Raw genomic sequence first — 6,203 nt, forward strand, 5'->3', positions numbered from 1 at the left:
CTCTCTTTTTCACTCTACGAGGTAGCACAACTATTTTTCAATTGATGGCACTAAGGCTTTGAGAGATTAAGCAACTTCCCCAAGTTCACACAGCTGGTAAGATACAGAGACAAGAGTTTAATGTAGGACTAGGGAAATCCAAAGTGCACTTTTTCTGATGCTCCTTTCTCACCCTACACCAGAGCCAAGGTAAAATGGAGGAACAAAGTTGGGGAACTCAGTAGGGAGAAAAGAAACAAAGCAGACAGATTATGTAATCCTAAGGCAGTTCTCCCAATCAGGAGATTTCCCCAGCCCCCAAATTCTACTCCATTCACCCCCTGTAGGGTCTTGGGCTGCTTTTTTCTAAGGGGCAAGCCTTTTCTTGGACCCTTAGATGTGGACTGCATTGAGGATTTCAGAGGTCAAAAGTATTTTTACAATAACACTGACATTATTTTCACTCTCAGTTGTGGAGTATACAGTGCAATTTTCCAGAGACTGCATGATGGGTGCTATTGTGACACATTGCGTGCAGTAGATGAGAACATAGCTGTCTTCTATTAAGCCAGGAATGAATGACATTTGAAAAAATGTAAAACAATGCTACCCTTCTTACTAATTTCTTTTTGACTTGGAAAATGTAGTTCTTTTAAAAAATAAATATTACTTATCTTAGGATGTAAAGGGTTCTAATTTTTTAAAACATATTATTAATACAGTATTTATTTGTCTTTCCTCTGTCAAACCCTGAGCCAACCACTTTCCCCGGGCTGCCTAGGGAGTATAAGAAAAGGAACATACAGGGCAGACAAGACACGAGAGAAAGAACTATGGAAGGTGGTGACGGCTCCTTCACATGATGAAGAGGATGAGAAAAGCCGCCATCAGGCAAAAGAGCCCCATGGCCTCTGAAAAGGCAAAGCTCTGAATGGCGTCCAAGAAGAGCTATTGCTTCAGAGAAGGGTTCCTGGCACAACCAATGATGAGGCTCCCAAACACAGTCCCAATTCCAGCCCCAGAGCCTGCCACCCCTACTGTGGCAGCCCCAGCCCCAGTGAACTTGGCTGCTGTGTCAATGTCCCTTGAAATGGCGCTGGTTTGGAAGCTGCCGCGAGAAATAGGTGAGTCAGAGGACGTGGGGCTGCCAAGCTGCTGGGGCTCTCATCTGTCAGTGTCTCTGTTTGTATCAGCACCACTGCAGATAGCGCCGGCTCAGCAGCTGAGAGGTGCTCCTGACCAAGGTGGGGGCAGAGACAAACTTGGCGCAGGTGTACATTTTCAGAGGATGAGAGGCTATGGCAGGAGAGCTGCTCCCAGTGTGGAGAAGACAGACAAGGGTTCTAATTTTAATATGGTAAATATTGATAGACATAAGCCATGTAAAAATGTGCTTTGGAGTTCTCAATCATCTTCAGAGTGTAACTGGGTGCCCTGAGAACTGCTGGTTTAGGGGACAGACATGAAGACAGTTTACTGGATCAGAAGATCAGAAATCAAACACTGGGTAAACTGAAGCAGCAATGCCTCCCTCTGATGGAGGGCAGGCAGGGGGCTTTCCTGGAAGAGGTGGGCATTTAGTCTGAAGTTTGAGGGTTGAAAAATATTTTAATAGGCAGAACTTGGGGGTTGGTAGGAAATTCCAGAAAGGAAGGGAGGCTTAACACTATGGCTAAGCTGAGGAGCCTGGGTTTTTAAGCTGTTTTAAGCAAGGACTAGCTTGGTCAGAACTGGGCTTAACTCAAGATGGACAAAAGACTTAAATATAAGTCACAACACCATAAAAGTCCTAGAGGAGAACATTGGCAGAAAACTCTCAGATATCCCACGCAGCAATTTTTTCACTGATATGTCTCCTAAAGCAAGGGACATAAAGGAAAGAATAAACAAGTGGGACCTCATCAAAATAAGAAGCTTCTGCATGGCTAAAGAAAACATCAGCAAAATGAAAAGGGAGCCAACCATATGGGAAAATATATTCGCTAATGATACATTAGATAGAGGTTTGATCTCCAAGATATATAAAGAACTCACTCGACTCCACTCCAAAAAGACAAACGATCCAATCAAAAAATGGGCAAAGGACCTGGGCAGACGCTTTTCCAAGGAGGAGATACAGAGGGCCCAGAGGCATTTGAAAGGATGCTCAGCATCACTAGCCATCAGAGAAATGCAGATCAAAACCACCATGAGGTACCACCTCACACCGGTCAGAATGGCCATCATAAACAGATCAACAAACAGCAGGTGCTGGCGAGGCTGTGGAGAAAAGGGAACCCTAGGACACTGTTGGTGGGAATGCAGACTGGTGCAGCCACTATGGAAAGCAGTGTGGAATTTCCTCAGAAAGCTGAAAATGGAAGTGCCTTTTGATCCGGTGATTCCCCTGCTGGGACTATACCCTAAGAATACCAAAACGCCAGTACAAAAGAACCTATGCACTCCAATGTTCATAGCAGCACAATTGACAATAGCCAAGTGTTGGAAGCAACCTAAATGCCCATCAGTAGATGATTGGATCAAAACATCATGGTACATATCCACAATGGAATACTATGCAGCAGAAAGAAAAAAAGAACTACTAAACTTCGCGATAGCATGGATGGAACTGGAGAGCATTATGCTAAGCGAAATAAGCCAGGTAGCGAAAGACAAATACCATATGATCTCACCTGTAAGTGGAACCTAACCAACAATACAAAGATGGAAGGAAAATAAGATCAGCAACACTGAAAGGAAAAGAAATCAACAGAGACAAGAGGGAAGGAGGGAGCTGGGGCGGGGAAAAGGAAGGGAAGGGGAAAGTCAAGGAACATATAGCAAGGACTCATGGACAAAACCAAAGGGGAAGAGCTGAGGGAGGGAAGAGCTGAGGGGGGCAAGGGAAAGTGGTGGGGGGTAGGCAGAGACAAATGTATTTGAAAAAATAAATTAAAATTAAATTAAAAAAAAAGTAGGGAAAAAATAGAACTGGGCTTAAAACAGTTTACTTGTAGGAAAACAGTGGAAAGGAGGCAAGGGGGAGGCTGGGAGAGCAGGATCCTTCTTCAACCTTGACCTTCACCTCCTCATTCCTGAGTCTTTCTTTCTTTTAAAGATTTTATTTATTTATTTTTAGAGAGAGGAGAAGGGAGGGAGAAAGAGAGGAAAGATACATTAATGTGTGAGAAAAACACTAGTTGCCTCTTGCATGCATAACCCAGGCATGTGCCCCGACTGGGAATTGAACCTGTGACCTTTAGCTTTGCAGGACGACACCCAGCCAACTGAACCGGACCAGTCAGGGCTTGGTCCTGGGTCTTTTCTAGTCTCTGGGATCCTGGAAGACTGCAGCTCAATCCCAGCCAATGCACCACTATCTCCAAGAGACACGTCATGCCGAATATCAAGAAATTGGCAAAACTTACCCCTTGCATTTGGAATGTCCATTCAGGGCCTCTACTTCACTAATGCTGCTAGATTTGGTCAATGCTATGCTGACTGTGCATTCCTAAGCCTTTGTCGAGTATGTTTTTGGTGAAAGAAAAGAAGGCAGAAGCATTTTGAGAGGCTAGGGAAACTAAATATTTGCTGAGGATCATCCACCAAGGGAATCTTTATAAAAAAATTTTAGTGAATTTATTGGGGTGACATTGGTTAATAAAATTATATAGTTTTCAAGTGTACAATTCTATACCACATCATCTGTATATTGTATTGTGTGTTCACCACCCCAAGTCAAGTCACTTTCCATCACCATTTATTCCCCTTTACTCTCATCTATCTCTCCCTACCCCAGTTTCCCTTTAGTAATCACCAAACTGTTGTCTGTGAAGAGAATCTTAATGGAGCATTGATGGTGTAGCCCTGGAAATGGTGTCGAGGTGGGGGGGGCAGAAATGGGCATTTTTTGAGTACCTACTATGTGTAGACACTCACAACTCTCAGTGGATATTGTTATGCTCAGATTACAGAGGAGGAATCTCTCTGAGGCTCAGAGAGATTAAATAATTTGCCTGGACTGTAAAATGCCAGCCTCTTTCTGCTGTTTCCTGCCTGTTTCTGCCCACAGAGTGAGGAAAGATGGGGACCTTCAGAGGGGCCCAACCCAGATGTGTTAGGGCCTGGTATGCAATTGATTGTGCAGCAATAGGTTTTGCTGTTGGGTAGGTGTGTATGTATAGGGTCAGGGAGTTCCCTTGTTACATTGCTGTTCAGTTCCTAATAGACACAGGGTTGGAAAATTTGGGCAGGAAGTCCTGAGAAATGCTGTAAATTATTCACCTAAAGGCAGAGTATTCAGATGGAAAGAGAACTGAGTGGTGAGTCAAAAATACCTGGGTTCCACCCTGCTTTTGTCACCCATAATATGGTGGACTTGAGCAGGGCCGCTCTAGTGCTTGTGTCCTTATTGGCAAAATGAGAACATAGACAAGGTGACCTCTATGGTCCTAACTCTAAAGTTTTATGGGAGAAAAGTAGTATGTATTTTTGAGCACTTGTCACATAAAGTATATATATGTTTATATATATTTTTATACATATACAAACTTCATAAACTGGAACCAGAGAACCAAAGATATGTAAGTCTCTAACTTAAAATTTGAGGCATGTATTTAGAGAAAAAGTGACTTAGAATGAGAAGACTTGAGCTGAGACCGTCAAGGTCCACTAGTTCAATCTCCTTAATTCACAGGTGAGGTGGGGAGGTTCTTGTTTAAGGTCACGCAAGGGCAGTTCCAGGGGAGCACCTCCCCCAGGGAGAAGCCTGCAGGGAACTCAGTCAGAGAATGTGGGAAGAAATCCCAGTTGCTAGGAGGCAAAGCTGACGGATAAAGAAACACAGGACAGATTTTGTTTGGGATCTGTGTAGCACTTGGATCTGTTGCCATGGGGATGAGAAAGCACTACAGGTTAAGTACAGAAGGAAGAGCTGGGAACAAGGGTAGAATAGGGAGCTGAGCCTTGCCCTTTATGTTACTTATAGTCCGTCTGTTCTCCAGTGAAAGACAGTAAAAATTCATAGGTGGCTTCTACCTCTAGGGAAAACTATTCAAAGGAGAGGTATAGCAACTTACATTGATTTGGGGTTCACCTGTCCACTTTGCTTCCATTTTTGTAGGCAATCCTATTCACCTGTGGTTTGGGGAAAATCAGCATTTAAAATCTTACTCTGGGCTAGGTCACTCCCAGGGCAGGCCAGGGAGAAATGCTAGGGTTTGAGCCACTGCTGTTTGCAGTCCCTCTTTTCCACTCTTGGGAAACATCCAGAATAAAATGCCCCCACTACTGTCTCCCCCTATTAGGTGAGTCTGACAGCAGGTGCTGCCTTCTCAGCAAGGATGGAACAGACAGGCCTTGATTTTTCAGTGTCGAGAAGGAAAGGCAGGTAGGAAAAATCCTGATAAAACACTGTAGGCTCGACCGGTGGAGACGTCAGCTTCTCATGTTCTACGATCAGTGGCAGAAATGGAAAATCTTAACAGTGTAAGAATTAAAAGATAAAACCAAAGGAAACTAGTCCCTGAATGCCCCAAAGAGGCAATCTCTCTAAGTAGCTAAACCTGTTGATGTATTGAAAAAGGCACTTTAAGAGAACAAAACCTTAAACATAAACACAGTTGTTTCTAGGTGTCAGTGGGGCAAGTTGCAATCTTTTGTTCATCAAGGAGCAAGCTTTGATCACTCCACATTCCAGTAGAGCCATTCTGCTTTAAGAGCAAACTTTGTTTTACTCAGCCTCTGCTGGAAGCATTTTAACTCATCACTGGTGAGAGGTACAGGCACCCAGGTATGTCAACAGAGAACCACCGGAGTACTCATCCCAGAAATTAAAAAGCAGCCCATTTAAAGAAATGTCTATTAAATATGCTCATTTTCTTAGGTGTGAAGAGGGTGTTGAGGTTATGTGGGAGTGTCCTTGTATCCTGGAGATGCATGCTGGTATAGAGAGGGTGATGACACCTCACCCCTAAATATTATCCTCAGAAGAATAAAGAGTATATAAACAAGTATGGTATTTAAAATATTTGTAAATGTTTATCAGTGAGTCCAGATGAAGTGTTCAAAATGTGTTATTTCATTTTTAATGGGAAAGTTTAAAATAAAAAGTGGGTAATTTCCCCCCCAGAACTCGCAATTTATTGTACAATCTGATTGAAGCAGTAAAATATTTGGCCACTGATATGCTAGGAGCTCTTTCTGGATTACCACCACCCCCTTCCCCTCAATCAAGATCCCATCAC

General features: G+C 43.4%; 1 pseudogene; it reads right to left on the bottom strand.

Annotated features, from left to right (window-relative positions):
• Positions 1–823: 823 nt before the first annotated feature.
• Positions 824–1,312, bottom strand: LOC129085850 (ATP synthase F(0) complex subunit C2, mitochondrial-like; annotated as a pseudogene).
• Positions 1,313–6,203: the final 4,891 nt, after the last annotated feature.

The sequence above is a fragment of the Pteronotus mesoamericanus genome, unplaced genomic scaffold (genome assembly GCF_021234165.1).
Source record: "Pteronotus mesoamericanus isolate MK-2021 breed Mesoamerican mustached bat unplaced genomic scaffold, CSHL_Meso_final scaffold_36, whole genome shotgun sequence".
Classification (NCBI taxonomy): Eukaryota; Metazoa; Chordata; class Mammalia; order Chiroptera; family Mormoopidae; genus Pteronotus; species Pteronotus mesoamericanus.